The sequence below is a fragment of the Lagopus leucura genome, unplaced genomic scaffold (genome assembly GCF_019238085.1).
Source record: "Lagopus leucura isolate 7727_CA_CO unplaced genomic scaffold, USGS_WTPT01 Super-Scaffold_741, whole genome shotgun sequence".
NCBI classification, from domain to species: domain Eukaryota; kingdom Metazoa; phylum Chordata; class Aves; order Galliformes; family Phasianidae; genus Lagopus; species Lagopus leucura.
Window position 1 is genome coordinate 10484228 of NW_024962256.1, and position 17500 is coordinate 10501727.

Genomic DNA, 17500 nt, shown 5'->3' on the forward strand with positions numbered 1-17500 from the left:
AAAAAAAAAAAAAAAAAAAAAAAAGGATTTTTCACAAATTCAGGAAACACTTGAGAGGCAAAACCAACATCCTGGCGCAGGAGATGAGGCCGGCTCCTGACAGCGGGCCAGCCTGCCTGGCCCAGGGAGGCCTGCAGCCAGGAAATGGCCGCCGCAGGGTCAGGTCATGGGGGACCCTGCGCCCGGGCGGGCCTCGCACCCCTCGCCACGCACTGGCAAAACCAACAGACCTCTTCATGGGAAATGTGCTGAAAAATGTGCTGATCTGTGTTCAACTTTTCTGTGTTAAACATTTCTGGGAGGGGGAGAACAGGAGCCAGCCCTTGGCTCCGGTGGGCTGCACTCAGTGCAAGGTCTATAGGCAGCTATCCCAGCCGTGGGGATGGTGTGGGTCTCTGAAGCCCCAGATCTGTTTTTCCCAATGTGTGATGCGCACGGAAAATTATCAATACCTCTCCCTGCCAGATTCATTCAATTTGCCTGTGTTTGTTAAAACTTTTTAGAGAGCACTGGATGCTTAACACTTCATTTATGATTTATGCTCCATAAATGTATTAAAACATTAACTGTATTTCTGTGGTGGCACACTAGAATCCCCCCGGGGAAAGCCCGGCCGTTTCTCAGGCTGCCGCTGGGGTTTCCCTGAGGAGGAGATTATTTGTGTTGTGCTACACCTCTGCACGTTCATTAGGCCACAGCGTTACCCCAGCAGACGCAGCGTGCGGGGCTGCTCTTAATGGGGTAATAAGCTGCAGCAACCACATGAAGGAAACGTCCCTTTTCAAGTCAGAAACAGCCCAAAGTTCCAGGGTAAACATTGTAAAGGTGCAACCCTGCCGATAACCTCTCATCAGAACTGTTGGCCATAGCACTTGGGTGGCTCAGGCAAATTTATCATCTGGATTTAAACTCTAATATTGCTGTGGCACCCATTGCCTAGCCCTACTTTTAACCATGCTCTGCAGGCTCCAAAATGCACAAATGCGGCTGCTAATTGGAAATCGGGAAGGTTAAAAAATAGACAAACTAGTTTTCTGGCTTGTGCTTGGCAGTATGGGTTATTTATGTGGGTGTTTTTTTCAGTAGGGTGTTTTTTTTTTTTCCCCCTCCTCTCTTTTTGTGCGTGCGTGCGATGGGGTGGAGGGGTGGGGGTGGTCTGGAGGGTTTCTTAGTGGTTGGGAAGCTTCACATTTTTCAGTAAGCATTATTGGGTAACAATTGGTGCAAACATTATGGAGGGGGAAAGGCACATAAATCAAGAAATAAAAAAATAGTTTCTGCACATTTTCAAAAAACACGTTGTGCTCTCTGAGGTCCTTTTCATTTTAACCAAATCAGGGGGAACTTGTCCTCACAGCGGCAAGGCAGATGGAACAATAAATCACAGGAACCATTGACTGCCTGCAGTGTACTCTCCGCAGCTGTCACTTTTTTGTCTCTTTGGTTTTAGCTGACATGGTTTGAGGTCCACTGTGAACCAATCTGGACTTTTTTTTTACCGTCATATCCATCAAAACGACCAGTAGCCATCAACCTACTGCAGCGATCGATTCGTTTGCTTATTCTCACGCATAAGCCAATACTCAGCTCACTAGGTGAGGCTTGGGAGAAGCACCTCATTTTAGCTTTTTTTTTTCCCCCCTCTTTCTTTCTTTCTTTCCCTTTTTTTTTTTTTTTTTTTTTTTCCTTTTGCCTCCAGCTACAGCTGTGATTTTCTGAGCAGTCTTGGCTAACGTTATTAAAGTTGCATCATGATAGATATAGAGCAGAGCAGATAACGGTCTCCACGCACAACAACAGAAAAATAATAACAACCGTGGGTTTCGCTGTTGTTGTCAGTGTTGCTTTTCAGGTGTACCGAGACGCTTGCTAAGCTCGGAGTTTCCAACTCATTGCTTATTTTGCAAAGTAAACAAGCAAATGTTATGTGCATAACCTTAGCTGTCTCTGCAAAGGTCAGTGCGTGGCTGCTAATTTCTTCTCCTGCCTTTTGGTGGCACTCTGATGCCAGCGATTACTTCTGGTGCGTTTGGGAAACAAGACGTCCTTTCTTAACAAAAGACTCAATCTACAAAGGCCACAAAACAAAAATTGATTAAAGTTGAACCGTAGTATGAAAGTTTACTTTGGTGTATCAAATAGCCCGGTAAGCTCTACGTAGCAGCTCATCTGTAACGGGGGCCCCGGGGCGTCACCCCCCCCCCCCCGCACCCCCCCGCCACCCCCGCGCCCCCCCCGCCCGCCCCGGGGGCGCCGGGGTTCTTTGCACTCAAACAATGCGGGTCTCCTCAACCCACGTACATATGTGTGCATATGTATGGGCAGTGCTGCCTGTCAGATGTCGCCGTTTGGCCTCAGTTTGTGACCTGAGCCATTGTAAAGTGTCTTTTGCATTTTATAAAAGTATATTCTTCGAACCGTGTCTCAGATATTAACAGGGACTGAAGTTCAGTCCACATTTTGGGAAGCAATTGTTTTGCAGTGTAAATAGAAGCAAGGAGATGTGTGGATAATATAGTGGTAGATTTTTTCTTTTTTTTTTTTAATGTCAAAAAAAGCTGCTTGCTTTAAAAACCTTCAGTTAGGTCAAGTTAAATTTATTATATATAATTTTTTTTATAGCTGAACTCCATGATTTTGACTAGAGGTGACAGCTGAAAAGCACCAGAAACCCTTGGAATTTCAGATCTATATATTACTATAAAGGAAGAAAATAAAGTTCCGCTAGTAGAAGGTAGGTAATTGCATTTACCGAATATATGTAGTTTAAAAAATACAAATTCCTGAACATTTACTTTAAAAAAAAAACGTCAAGACAGTGCAAGTTTCCTTTGTATCTATAGAGCAAACATCCCTGGGATTTGTAATAAAAACCTGGTTATGAGATACAGGGTCCCTCCTGTTAACAAGGATCTTTTAGCAGACTACTGAAATATTGCCATGTTGGAGAGAAGTTATTTAAGGAGTCTACAGGAGCTGATGTTAAGGCAGGTTCTGCAGAGACTGTTTTCCTCTGTACAGACCTTGGAAGGGTGTGTGTCCTGAACGTTTTCCATTGTGGAGAAACGCAACAAACAGCAAAGTGCAGTCAAAGCTAGCCTTGCTCTGTGATGAATTTCAAGGAGCGTGACCAATAATCTTCTACTTATCTTAAAAACCCTATGAAAGTACTAGACCAGTTCCAACAGAAGTGAGAGCAAACTGTGGGAAAAAAAAAAAGAAACCTCACAAAAAAGCCATCTGTCTGAGAACAACCCGAGAATCCTAAGTCCACCCAAGTAGTCACTGCGTGTTTTTCTGCACTGCTAATGGATTGCATATTGTTGAAAATATGAATTACAGAATAAATCAGGAGAGAGTGACAATTAGGGGTCCAGTTCTGTTCTTGGCTGCAGTGGCATTATTGAGCTAATGCTGTTTTCTGCTATTGTGGGACATACAGGATAATTATCCAATTTAAGAACTACTCCAGACCGAAGGAGTAAATGGGAGCTGTCTGAAGGCAGGGACTGCAAGAGGAGCGAGGCTGACAGTCAGTGAGGGTCAGACCACTGTAGGCTGTGGGTTTTCCCAAGGCTTTATACGCTGCTATTAACTCTGCCACATATACTCCACGGTATGAAATACATGTCTTAAATATACCTTTAAAAATGTCTTGTGCTGGGGACATGCCAAACATCACACACTCCCTTTAGGGGACGCATGAAAAGTTACAAACTGTGAGCCCTATTGTGGATTTGCTGCCTCCAAAATTCCTGTTTGAAGTGAGGAAGAGTTTTGGCTGAGGACGGAGAGCGGGATAAGAGGGCCCTGCAATGTAAGGATTAGAAAGGAATCAGGAATTTCGCTATGATTACCGCGCCAGAAAAAAAAGAGATATGTATGAATAATATCAGATAACATCCTCCTGCATGTGAAAGGAAAGCCACTAATTCAGCAGCATTCTTATTTTCAAATGAATTCCAACAGTGAGACAAGCAAGCAGCTTTGTGAAGGGGGACAGTCATTAATATGCCTGACGGGGGCTTTTTTCCTGTTCCTACCAAACGGGATGTAACATAATTCCACATTAAAACCGGGAAGCAGTCCTGCATATTTTCTAATTATCTTTGCTGCGGTCGATGCTGCATCAAGGAAAGATAGAAAAGGAAAAAATAAAAGGGTCTGAATGGACGTGAAACTTTACTCATCACTTGCATGCTAAACAGTGCAGGTTTAACCTCCTGCACATTGCAAAAAAAAAGACATGTGGCATTGCTTCTCCTTGCATGGAAGCCCTGGGCTGACCCAGTGGTGGATCAGGGCAGGATTGGGCCCAGCAGCACTGGCAGAGCTCTGCGGGTGTATCTGAGAGCAGCAATTCGGGTCTGCCCCAGCATCAGCGCAGCGCATCGCTGCGGCGGCGTTCCCCGCTGACTGCGGGGCTGTTTGATGAGTAATTAGGAGACCTTCTCTTTAGTTTGTTTGACATATTTTACAAAACATGTGAATCTGTTAAAAAAATTGCTTGTTCATTGAAAAGACTTAGCTCCTAAATGAAGCAGGGTATCCACTAAGTGGGGATAATTTTAGGATTTATTATTATTATTTTTTTTTCATTACGACTTCAAACACAGTGGGTTCTCTTTCACTTGAAAAGGGTTTTTTTGTTGTTGTTGCTTCTTTTGAGAAGCAATTATTCTGTTGCTGCGTCTGTGTAGCTTCACCCGGAGCTCATACAGAGAAAATCACTGTAATGCTCAGAGATAAACATATCTAGACATACAGATATCCATGTGCCTACTGAAGTTTGTTTGTATTTTATACCCACATGTCACAGTCGGTATAATTAACTACTTATTGGAAAGCAGCAAACAGAGCCCCTGTCTGCTGCCGGACTGGAGGGGGTCATTTTTACTGTCTGCCCTTAAGACATCTCTAGCAAAGAAACCTCCCCTCAAAAACACAAAATATCCCTCAAATATTCCAGCACCCGTACTGCTCCATTTGTGAAATATGCTTTGAAGATCATCTGATGATATGCTTTAATGATTCAACTTCCCCAACTATAGCAGCTTTGTGCGATGAAACAATTGAATTTTACTTACTTTAAAACCACCTGGTGACTTTAAGTGTGATCAGAATTTCCCTTCCTTCAGCACTTTGGTGGTGATGAACTGAAGGGCCACTGCTGAGCACCCACAACTGCAGTCCAACTTGCAGCTTGCAAAATTATAGGCACCAATTTATTATTATTATTATTATTATTATTATTATTATTAAATCAGAAATGCAATTTCAGGTATTTTAAAGCAAGGCATTGGCCCTGTGGTTAAAGTTGCCTCAAGAAAAGCACTGCCATAAGAAGGCTGGCTAGCTTAGATGAAAACCTCACTATACTTTTGGTTGTAAGTGCAGGGATGATTTAAAAGCCCCGTGCTTTCCTAGGCAGCTATACTGCCTATTATTGCTTCAGGCTGAGCATTTTGTTTTTCCTTTTTTTTTCGTTTTTTTCCCTGTGAAGGCTCAGTTGCTTATTTTGGGGAAGCATCTCATTTATTTCAACCTGCTTCTTGCTCAGACTTCTTCCTTTTGGAGAACGGCTGCATGGCACATCAATAAGCTGCAAATTACGTAAGGGCTGTGTTTAACTTGCAGCCGGATTGCCATTTTCATACAGGTCCACATCTTTCAGTGAAAACGCCTCTTCCTGAGGAATCTCAGACGTCTGTAATTGCTGCTCCTTTCAGCACAGCTTAAGGTATCAATATCAACCAGATTTGAATATCATAAGCGGTAAGTTGCTCTAAGCAAAACACAAACATGTCAGTTGCCCAGGTGACATTTTGTAGCAAACAAGGAAATCACAACTCCAGGAAGTGTTGTATTTTATGCCAACAACAATATGACAGTTTTCTCTGTAAAGAAAACATGACACTTTTCCAAATATCAGAGGATGCCTCCGCCGCTCAAGGGATTCCTGTACTGTCACTGAAATGGAAGGTCACAGGCTGGTTTCATGATTTCTATAGTTTCAAAATGTTGTGGAGGAGCGTTTGCACGCTAAATGCTGTAGGCTAAGGGAAATCTTTCCCTTCATCTCTGAAAGAAGTGACAGGAAGAAAAAGGTCCTGCTCTGACAGCAGTAACCTCTAGGTCTGGAGGTTCTGCCCCAAGCTACTCTGAAGCGAAATTACCTATGTTAATGTGTTGTCCTCCCTGTCATGCCTGCGTGCACGTGCAAAGCAGAAAGCACAGAAAATGTGAGGGTACAGCGTGTGCCGAGGGGTTTCTGCAGCCCCAAGGAGGCTCTGCCCAGTGGGAACCATTGCAAAGCTACCCTAAAAGCAACATGCTTTCCCTTTGGCAGCCTGGGCCGTCCTGGAACTGCGGCAAACACTCCCATGCCATTTTGGACATGGCCTTGGCTGTAATAAAGATGACAAAGTTTCTGCAAACAATTTCTTTTAAGAGGTGGGGTTTCCAGTTCAACTTCACAAAGGTAGGGACCTGCTTGCCCCGCTGGTACCTGATTCTTGACGTTTAAATAAACAGATTTTTGCTGTAAGCCAGAAAAAGTATTAACTTCAAGGCTGTGGCTGGGATCAAAACACATTTGTTTCCAGCCTTCCTCCTTTTTTTATTCTTCCCTCTCCCCCTTAAAAAAAAAGCACACCTTAGTCTATAGATTATATACTTCCTGCTGCCCTTTTTATAAGCAATAAGAATTTAATAACTGAGGGCAACTCTATAGTAATATTTATATGGGTCAAGTGGCTTAAAAGTATGCAATAAATGTAAAGTTATGAACCACATTGCCCCTTTTTAAATAATGCAGCTAGCACTAAGATATTATGTTTCATATGCTGGAAAAAGGTGTTTTAGCCCAGGCTTTAGGAGTACACCAGACATGAAAAGTTATACTGATCCCATAATAAAGTCACTGCCTGCTTAATATGGTGTGTTATGTAGAGCTCCAGATCTTAATAGCAGACCACAGCAAGAACGTCCCAGATGATATCAACAAAACCTTCGCTTTCTCATTAGCAATCAGCAAATTCTCCTGGTGTCTGCTAGTTTCAAATAAGGGCAAGTGCCTCTATTCCTAGTGTGAAGCCCAATAGGATAATAGAAATAATGTAGTCTAATCAGTGGTGAACGCAGGCAATCCCCAGCCAGAGCAGGCTGTCGTGCCTTCGGTGACGGCCGTCAGCAGCTTTCTGCAGGTCTTGAAGTCCCAAGGAGAAGGGTGGGAGCAATTGCATGGGGGGAGTGGGGGAACTCAGCCTGGCACAGCTCATCCCATGGCCTCTTTGGGAGAGGGCAGCTACAGACACAGGGCTTCTGAGGATATCTGTGTGAAAACAGATCGTGAGCGCTTTAAATATGTAATGAAATGCCGTGTGTGGTTTGCACGTCTCTCTGTGAGTATGTACGTGGCCACGCACATGGTTTGACTTGGTCCATCTAACTGTCTACCTCTCAGATGAATGAAATGAAGTATTTGTCATTGCGGCATAGAGGACCATCCCTTTGTTGGCTGGCACGTTGTTAGAATCTCCTCACTATCTGCACCTGATCTGTTACCTGCATTGTTACATTTTTCTGTGTTACTGTTAAGTTTTAATATCTTCGTCTTTGGACAATTTGCAGCACGGTTTAATTAAGCACTGGGACAACCACTGCTGTTAGCAATTATGATGGAAGTGCAAAGGACACGAGATCGTGCTCTCATCTTTTACTGCCATATCCTCTTTCAGTTCTTGCAGCCCGAGTAATCTACAGGTTATGCTTGGGGAAATGCAGCACAGCTTTAGTTTTTTACTGATGTTGTGATTTAGCATTTTTGTCCCCATTTTCCCTTGTGATTTTTGCATGCTCTTATATCACTAATTTGTACTTAAGAGCAATTTTTGCGCTCCTACTCAATCTCAGTTAAAATTTAAGAATGAAATTGTGGCTAATGCCATGCAAGGAAATGAAAGCCTAAGCTGCAGCAGTGTAAACAAAAAAGTGTTTTAAGACGTGCTGAGCTGTGTTTTGAACCCTGATGAAGCCTAAGGTTACCCAGTGTTTATATGTGCATTTGCAGTGCACTGGGAAAATTCAGTGTTTAATGGTTCCTGTGCTGATCCTTTGTCAGAGCACTGGGGAGCAGAATTACTGGTCAGATTAAAAACCACAGAAATGATTTCTTGTTCTGAGTTTTGTCCAACTTTAATAATTTTGATGGGAAGCAGGGGTCCATATACCTGTGTAGTTAAGATTTTTAAAAACTGACACCACAACTCAGACCCCCGAGCTCTTATTTAGCTACCAGAATAACAGTCAGGCAGTGCTGTTTTGTACACGTCCAGCAAACTGAATATAGCTGCTATCTATGGGCCTTGTTATGAGCCAAGCCTAAGATTCCTGAGTCTGAATTTTTATTGTAATCACCGTGAGACAGTATAAGGGTGGTAGCCATGAAGGTCAGTTGGCTCCAGTGATGCTGATGGCACAGGTAACTCCAGGGAAGATTTCCAGCAGGCCCGCATGTCATTCCCTCCATGCCATCCCCTCCACTTTCAATAGGGATGTGCATGGCTTGGCAGAGTTGCTGCACAATTTGGCTTTGCACCCAGCAGCTTGGGTGTGCCAGCATAGTCTCGGCACCTTCACCGAGGGATGCTGGCAGCGCTGGTGCCGACCTGGAGCCAGCCAACCAGGCAATATCAATGGGCAACAGAGCAAATCCTCTTGCTTCCAACCTTGCTGGAGTATCATTAATTCCATGGATGACCTTGAAGAGTATTTATTCTCCGAAAGGAAGAGTGTTTATTTTCCTAAAATAACAAGCTGGTCAATACCAGTCCTGCTTGTGTGATAAAATTCAGCAAATACTTGCAGTGCTGATCCATGCGATCAGGGCATTCTCACCAACAAATCCTTGGCCATTCAGGTAAAGAAAACCACGCATGTCAAAATGGGATAAAAAAAACCCGAAAACATCCAGAGAATGAGAAAAGGTGGCTTTGGCAAATAAATTCATACTGAACAAGAAAAAAACTCCTATTTTTGTGAAGTAAGAGGTGAAATGTAGACTGCTGATACTACTGTACCTGATTATTGAATTCAAATGAGAGGAAAAAGGGCTGTGTGACAAAGCTTTCTCTACAACAAATAAGCACCAGCTACTTGCAACTACACAAAGGCTAGAAATTTGGGAGAAGGTTTCTGATATCAAAGCAGCAAAACCGTGGAGCAGCCTCCATATGTGGGTAACGATGTGAAAAACCACTAACGGCTCTTAAAGCAAAGCCTGATGACAAGGGATTATAGAACGTGTTGTCTGTGATAGAAAGGACCTGGGCATGAAAACCCAAATAGCCTGTTCCAGCCCTGTTTAATGGAAATGCCCAATAAATGGGCAACACCAAGCCCAGGTGGGCAAAACTTCCATTTGAGGCTACATTCCTTGGTAAGGCTTTAATGTGTGTAGTTTCCAGAGTTGGGGAGCTCCTGGGCTCAGCTCCAACAGTGCCATGGGTGGGCACCTGGGCAGCCCAGAGCTCACAGAGATGTACTGCAACATCAGGAGCAGAGGCTTAGCTCTTGTACCAAAACAAAAGGTTTTGGAGTGATTTCAGCAGTGGTCAGCAGTGAGGGGAACAGGGCAGGGGAAAGTGAAGGATTTCCCTGTGCAGACACTGCATGTCCATATTGCTAAGGTACTCTTGTTTAAGGACAAAGCTAAAAAACAGTGTGCGTTGCCCAAGCTGCCAAGGCATCAATCAGGACTCCTCCCAGCAGCACCAATGCCACCGCGCAGCAAGGTGACTCCTCTGCTGCTCCAATGGGCCCTTTGCCACAGGGGAAAGTAGCAGAACGAGTTTGTGGGAAGTGGACGGGTACAGTATGTAAATAAAAGCCGATTGCACCCTCATTATGTGGGCTCTTTTGAATAAATGTTAGCCTTTAAGTGCCAGCTGTCACTCTATGCATGGCCTCCCTTCTTACAACTAACCTCTCCGTCACCTCGCCTTGTCTCCCTAACTTGTCCTATTATGCAGTACCAAGCTGAGTCATTGTTTCAAGCAGGAGGTGACATGTTAATAGCTTAATAATAGTATAATCTCGCAAATAATAATATGCTGTCACACTGTCTGAAGCACAATGTTTACAGGAGAAGTGGTAATGTATGATGACAGTAATTTGAATAAAAATGAATTTACTGCTCTTGTCTCATTTGCAGTAAATTTTCGCATCTTTCATGCACAACTGGTGCTCCATGACCTCTTTCATTATTGTGTTCTCAGTGGCTGCTGCTTGCTTTAAAGTGAAAGGCAGGCAAATGAAACAGAAACCTGCAGCTTAATAACTGATCTCCAGAAAAGAGTTTGTGCCGCGGCTTCTGAAAATCTCTCTTGGTTTGTTTACTGAGATGATACGGTGTCAGGCAGGCTGTTTAATTAATGCAAGCTGGAGGTGCCGATTGAAAAGCAGGCATGAGCTGATATGATTATGTATTGACAATTTACAAAATTATTGTCATTAAAATGTGTCAGAGGGAAAAAAAAAAGTGCCTGGAATACAGAGAGGATCGTTTGGTTTGAAATTAAAGTTTGCACAGCTTAAGAAAAAACTGTTTTAAATGCTCTCGGTACTGTTTGACGGGGGAGGAAGCAATCCTGTGCTTTCTGTTTGATGCAGGGAACGTGTTGGAAGCTATCCACTTTATTAGCTTTAGTTATAAATGCATACAGCTATGATGCTAGAGTGTACAACTTACAAATGATCCCTGGATGTATCAATTATTTGTGGCTCCTGCTGTGTGCTCACATGTCTTGACCCTGAAATTCTGCCACTTTTGCGTGCAAGATGGACCAGGACTTGTGTGCTATCCTGGCAAATAAATCGGAAATCTATAGATCAAAACCGCCTTTGGAAAACCTAAATTCCTAGGACAGTTCTGTGTCTGCAAAAGAAAAAAGAACTTATGACGTGATTTTGTGCATTTGATGAAAGAAGAAGGAAGTTTACAACTCACAGCTGATGTGCCTGGACTAAATTCGGTGTGATGGAATGAGGACAACTAATTGAAACTTACTGGGACTCAAAACACTGCACAGGACAAATTGTCAGAAAAATGCTGTATTTTATCTAAGTTTAAGGGAACGTACAGAATAAAAAAAATGGGCTCTGTGTGACCTAGTTCATAGGTTAAAGTCACTAGGACTACAGATTACCTCCCTATCTGTGTATATACAAATGCACACATGCATTTTTTTATTATTTCTATTTTGCACCCAATCAGTACATTATTTTCCCTCTGAATAGAAAGTTAAGCAATATTAATTTTTCAGGAAGAGCTCGATGCTTGCTGTGTAGGAGTTTTTTGAGTGACAGTATGATTTTCAATTTTAAAATAAATCTTCAGAAGAGACAGGAGGAATCATAGAATCACAGAATCATAGAATGGCCAGGGTTGGAAGGGACCTCAAGGATCATGAAGCTCCAACCCCCCCATTGCATGCAGGGCTGCCAACCTCCATATCTAATACTAGACCAGGCTGCTCAACACCCCATCCAACTGTCCTTGAACACCTCCAGGGATGGGGTATCCACAGCCTCTCTGGGCAAGAGATGGCAAAATGGCAGAACACTACTTGCTCTCAATAAACTAAGGAATGGGTTGTCAATGTGCTTTGTCCTGCTCCCATTTACTGACCACCTGTGAGCTGGAGTTGGCAACACAGGATTGTGAAGCCTTGGAGGCACCTGTGAGTGGTGTAATCCTAACCCAACATCAACCTAAGCAATTCAAAGCCACTTTCCAACACACCTCCCGTTTTCATTTTCAAAGCACTTGCATCCCTCACCCCATGAATGCTGCACAAGCATCGGGAAATGCCCACACGTGGTGCTGGAAGTGTGAACATCCCATGGATGGTTCTACAACTCACCTCCCATGTGCTGTATTGCTTTTTGTATGGGTGGTGCAGAACAATGCATTGTGGCTGTGGAGTGCTGGGATGCAGCACCCAAATCCCATTGGGGTGCAGATGGGCAGTAGCAACCACCACCCCATGGTTTTTCTCAGTAGTTTCAAAGACTTTGCATACAGGAAGGAACCTTCTCTCTTTATGCTGATATTTACCTTTGGAGGGTGACATTCTGAAAAAAACCAAACAAACAGGAAAGTCACATTACTGGCAGCAGTAATCTGATGTGGGGCTTTGGAGAGTGCGTGCAGCCCCATGCAGGAGTCTATGGAGACAGCAGAAGACACAACTTTGAGGCTGTCTCTCTGATACCATTCTCTCTGAACGTATAGGAAAACAAGTTGTCTCCATTAGGAAGAGGCAATGTGGTGGTATGATGTATCCAAACACGTGCTTGGCTTCAAACCTCACAGTAATTGTAGTGAAGTAAGCACAGAGCTATTTGCATGCTTCGAGTGAAGGCTGATGCGTTTCATAAGCACCTTGCAAGGCTGGGAGGAGGTTTGAACTGAATTTTCAATTCTTGTTTACATGAAAATTTCCAGGGGATTACTCAGAGCAGTGAGAGCTGTGTGACCCCCACCAGTTCATTGCAGTAAAAGAAGCTGTTTTGCTGAAAAGGCCTTTCCGTTTTCCGCTGGAAAATATTTTCTGTTTAAAAATAATTTCTGTTTTCCCAGTGTACGTTTAACACTTTCATCCAAGAGTATTTCACATCATGCTGGAAATCCCAGTCATGTGAGTTAAAAATAAAAATATTTATGTAATCAGAGGATTAAATAATGATTAACAGAGATCACGTGTGAATGGGAAGTGGAGAACAGAGCAGCGAAGCCTCACTTTGGCTGATGGAGTTTCTTTCATGTATATAAAAGGTGTCTTTTCCCCGAGCCACCAATGTTCAAGGGGATGTCTGGTCTTCTGTGTCATGCTTGAAACTGAGAGGTCCTCTTTGTTGCTTAGTGCTGCCTCTAAATTATTTAAATGTAGAAGAGTCTGATTAGAGGTCTTAATTAGGTGTACCGATGAGTGGTAAAAATACCACTGTTCCGAATGGCCTCACGGATCTTTGAGCATGCAAGTTATTCAACCAAACATGAGGAAGTTTCACAGGGGGTGAAAATGGTATGTGAGGAAATCGATAAATCGATAAAGTGGGTGGAGCTAACTTCTCCACGTGGAAGTCAAGTGGATTTTTAATTGAGTCGGAGAGGCGCTGGCTCAGGGCTGTGGGGTGTGCGGTGCTCAGTTACCAGCTAGTGCTCTCCCTAATCACCTTGTTCTCTAAAGGAAATAGATACTAAACAGGAACCATCTGGTAATACATTCTGTACCTCTTAATTACAATGTTTTGAGTGGCACCTAAATAAATTTCATTTACAAGCACATGACTGCTTGTCAAAAGCTCCGTTGATAATTTTATTATTGTAGTATACCTTCTTGCTTAATGACCCCGGCCCAGTAAAGTCAGGAATATTCAGTCCTGTAGAGAGAATGTGTTTGTCTGAAGGAAGGAAAGACAGAAACTCTACCTTTCATGCAACATCTCTAATTACTGGCAAATACATTTGTTTCTCTGTTTCAGTTTGGCGTGTACTTACCAACAGCATGGCGGGATGTCTGCAGTGAAATGTTCCCAGCCCTGTGACCTCCTGGTAAGCAGGAGGAGTTCACACAGCTCTGTGGAGAGCTCTGGCATTGCTGTAATATGTCTGTGTTCTTTTATGATCTCTGTGTTTCTCTGCAGATGTACTGTAGCATTTAGACAATTTTCTCTTTGTTAGCTGCAGGAAAAGATCAATATTATAAAGAGGTGGAGTGACTCCGTGAATTAGTCTCCTGCGTTTTCACTCCTGGAAGTGGCGGATCTAATCCTGTTTGGAGGTGAGATGAGGCTGAGCCATGAACACTGTCCTTGGTCTGTGCTGGAGCCTCCTCCAAATCTGAGAGCTCACTGTTCAACAGAATAGTTTGGTGCTGTGTGATGTGATTGACATAGAGTCATAGCATCATAGAATAGCCTGGGTTGAAAAGAACCACAATGATCACATAGTTTCAACCCCCCTTTTATGTGCTGCCCAGAGCCCCATCCAGCCTGGCCTTGAATGCCCCCAAGGATGGGGCAGCCACAGCCTCTCTTGGTAACTCGTTCCAGTGTGTCACCATCCTCATACTCCATTAGAGAAAAATTTAAAACTATGGTTGGTCTCCATGATGAGGAGATGTGCATGGACAGAGGACGAGCCACCACTGCTCTCTCCCATACAGCTTTTTTTTGGGTGCAAGACAAGGTTTTCTTTTGTCCTTGCTGGGAGCAGTGTCACTTGCAGGAAGATCTTGGCTCATCCCAGTGCAATATGCACAGAGTACAAAAATATTACCAGTCATTGCAGATTTTGATATGTTTTACAGGCAAAGTGCTAATTCATCCCCATGTTTGAATGTCCTTTTTGAATAGCAAGTAAGTTGGAGGAGACAAAACTCCTATGAGGGAGGGCAGAGGAAGGGTTTCTGGGAAAACAGGAGGAATATGGCACCTGGAGGGGTTTTGGCTGCTTCTTTGGGATGAGCTGCCCATGGGAAAAGAGCCTCATAAACTGTAAAATAGCCCTATTTCTAAATCCATGGCAAATTAAGAAAAGGAATTCTACTGCTCTCAGCAGGATCCTTTACTTCTTTCTAGTTGCAGTTCCTGTGTTGTTTTTTTCTTTAAAATAATTTTGTCTTTAGGTCTCAGTCTAGGTGTGAGAACTTTGGGAAACAAATAAGCTTTCAAATACTTTTTTTAATCAATGCTTTAGCAACCTGAGATTGAAATGATACATAAATTCAGGAAGGAGTGGGTGAAATAGAGTAAGTGTCACCAAATGGGGCTGTATGATTGGGTTTGTGAAGCCTGAGCAATCTGGGCAAGGAATGGGGAATTCACTGTACGCAGCAAACTCTTAGACTGTACGATATAATATCTGGATCTGCAGCTAATGTTTAAAGAGGGCACTTGCTTTACTTATGAGATTAAAGGCAAATGCTCTCTTTTAAAAATGAAGTCATGCTGTGTTTTGCACCTTTTGACACTTATTAACTCAGGTCATTAAAAAGAGGCTAATTAAAAAAGAATGTAAAACAAAAGAGTCATTTGTCTATTGCCGAGCTGGGTTCTTCATGTACGCTGACTGGAGGCAGTCTCTGTTTAAGCCGTGGGTACAGAAAGCACTGATGGCCACTGGGGCATGCTTGGAGCTTGTCATGGCTTTTGGCTAGACTGTGGTCCGGCTCATTATGCACCTCATAAAGAAGAGAAGTCATTGTCATCAAAATTAGCTGAAGCTGGAATTTACATTCATGGAAATTTTGGTTTCACCATTGTCCTCTGGGGCTGGACAATAAAGGAAACCTTTTACCAGCTGCAGTTAAAGTAAGTGAAGTTCAATAAATGCTTAGTGCTTCATTAAGGCATTTCCGAACATACTGTGCTATATGCTAGCGATATTTCACAGGCGAGGAGGGTTTGGTACAAACAGCTTGTGAGGCTCAGTAGTTCCAGGGGCACGAGATGTGCAATACACACCAAATCCGGCTTGTAACAACCAGCCTTTCTAGCCATTGTTTATCCCAGAGGTGTTCCATTCCTCTACAATGGACACTTGCTTAACAGGCACTTTCTCACTGGTCAGGTAAAAAAGTGTCCTTTCACAGGAATGAATGAGTTCTCCTGCAATTGAGGGAGCCAGGCTGACTTTTTCACCCTCTTGAATACTTGGAGTATTGCACTTACCTGCACAGCACCATGGGGCAGGCTTAGAACCTCTCTGATTGCGGCAAGGCCAGAGGCTGACTGAAGGCCCATTCACCTTCCCAGTAAATCCTCCCAAGGACTTCCAGGAGGATGTGGACAGATTTGTGGTTTATTGCTGAAAGCTCAGACGGGCAGCGGGAGCTGGGCTGCACCCATCGCTCTTCCCTGAGCTCCTCTGAGCTGAGATGACACGGAGGCATTTGGAGGACAGGAGTCTTGCTAGGGCCATTGTATGCCCAAAAAGGAAGCCATAATGACTAGTTAGCCACCTGTCTTCCTGCACCTTCACTTGACAGTACATGGTGTAGTTTTTTTTTCCATGCTGCTGAACTTCCAAAGCCATGAAGATATTTATGGAAATATCTTCAGCAGGATTTCAATCACTCTCCGTAGCGGTGCGCCTTGCTGGCCTACAGGGAATCAGATCAATCACAAATGTTTCTAGAGAGGGTTCTCCAAACAGAAGTGCGCTTCTCCGAAATCCAAGATTTGCGAGTTGGAATCGATTTTGCTCGTTGTTTTTTAAAGCCTCCCCACTCCTTCCTCACACAGATGACCGTAAATTCAGTCCAGAGCTTTGATTCATAAGGTATTTAAACAGATGCTCTTATTTAAACATAAATCCTATCATAAACTTCAAATTTATGCTTACATGATATCCTGACTTAGGGTCTTAGAGCTGGAAAACACAAAGGGATTAATGAACTTAAGGAAAAGGTTAGGAATGTCATTCAAATGCTGATTGAGGCAATGGCCTTTCAAAGACGAGATCTCTCCAGTGCTGGAGCCAAGCCCAAGCCTGGGAAGGGCAGGAGGCAGATGGGGGCACAGCCTGCCCCGATTCTGTGCTGCGGTGGTGGTGGCAGGGATTTGCGATGCCGGCAAAGCCATCCAGCCCTGGTGGGTGCTGGGCTGCCCATGTCTGTCCCAACCAGGCCATGCCGATGGAGAAAAAGCCGTATCGGCGTTGAGCAAATGCACACAGCCCGATTTCAGATGCAGCCACACACAGGACAAAAGGGTTAAGGAAGAAGCGCAACTCAGCGCCTGGCGCAGGCAGGGCTCTGCTCATCGCAGGGGGCAGTGGGACCCGCTTTGTGCTGGAATCTGGCTGCAACCAGAATATCCTGCAGGAAGCAGTCATTTCAAACAAGCCATCTTTTTTTTTTTTTTTTTTTTTTTTTTTTTTATTCTAGAATATAATTAATACATCAGGTCATGTTTTGTACTGCCAGTGGCGTGTTTATTACATTATTACTTCACAGGCATTTTTAGCGGTAGTCCAGGAGTTAGGAGTCAGTGGCTTTCTCGCAGAGCTATCCCATTTAAGCAGGGTAGGTTTATACCTAGTCTGTGAATATTCATGTCTCCTGAAAATAATAACAGTATTATTGTTGCTGAAATCTTCAGGGAAGCTAGCTGCCAGTGAGAGATTATTTAAAGCAGGTTCTCCCATCACCCCTCCCTAGTGAAAATGCTCAGAAAAAATCCTTATAGACAGATAGGCACAGAGTGGTTTTTGTTTTGTTTTGTTTTGTTTTTTTTCTTTTTCCTTTTCTATTTTTTTTTCCTAAAGCCATGTTTCCAAGGATAAAATCTTACTTGCAAAGATCCTTATTACATGTGTGTACCCTTAAGCTGCTGAGATGACACCACTGCTTACAGGTGGTGGAGTGAAAGCAAGCAAAAGCACCAAACCCCTGAAGTCTCAAGTCACTGCAATCATCTTCAACTCCCAAAT

General features: G+C 43.5%; 1 long non-coding RNA gene across 3 annotated transcripts in view; it reads left to right on the top strand.

The window, feature by feature from the left end:
• LOC122175862 overlaps window positions 1-17500 on the top strand; it is a 43219-nt gene that overhangs the window by 4577 nt on the left and 21142 nt on the right. For all 3 annotated transcript variants that reach the window (XR_006177531.1, XR_006177532.1, XR_006177530.1), the window contains exons 2-4: window positions 2623-2734; window positions 13549-13618; window positions 13748-13847. This is a non-coding gene — a long non-coding RNA (uncharacterized LOC122175862). The remainder of the gene's footprint in view (window positions 1-2622; window positions 2735-13548; window positions 13619-13747; window positions 13848-17500) is intronic.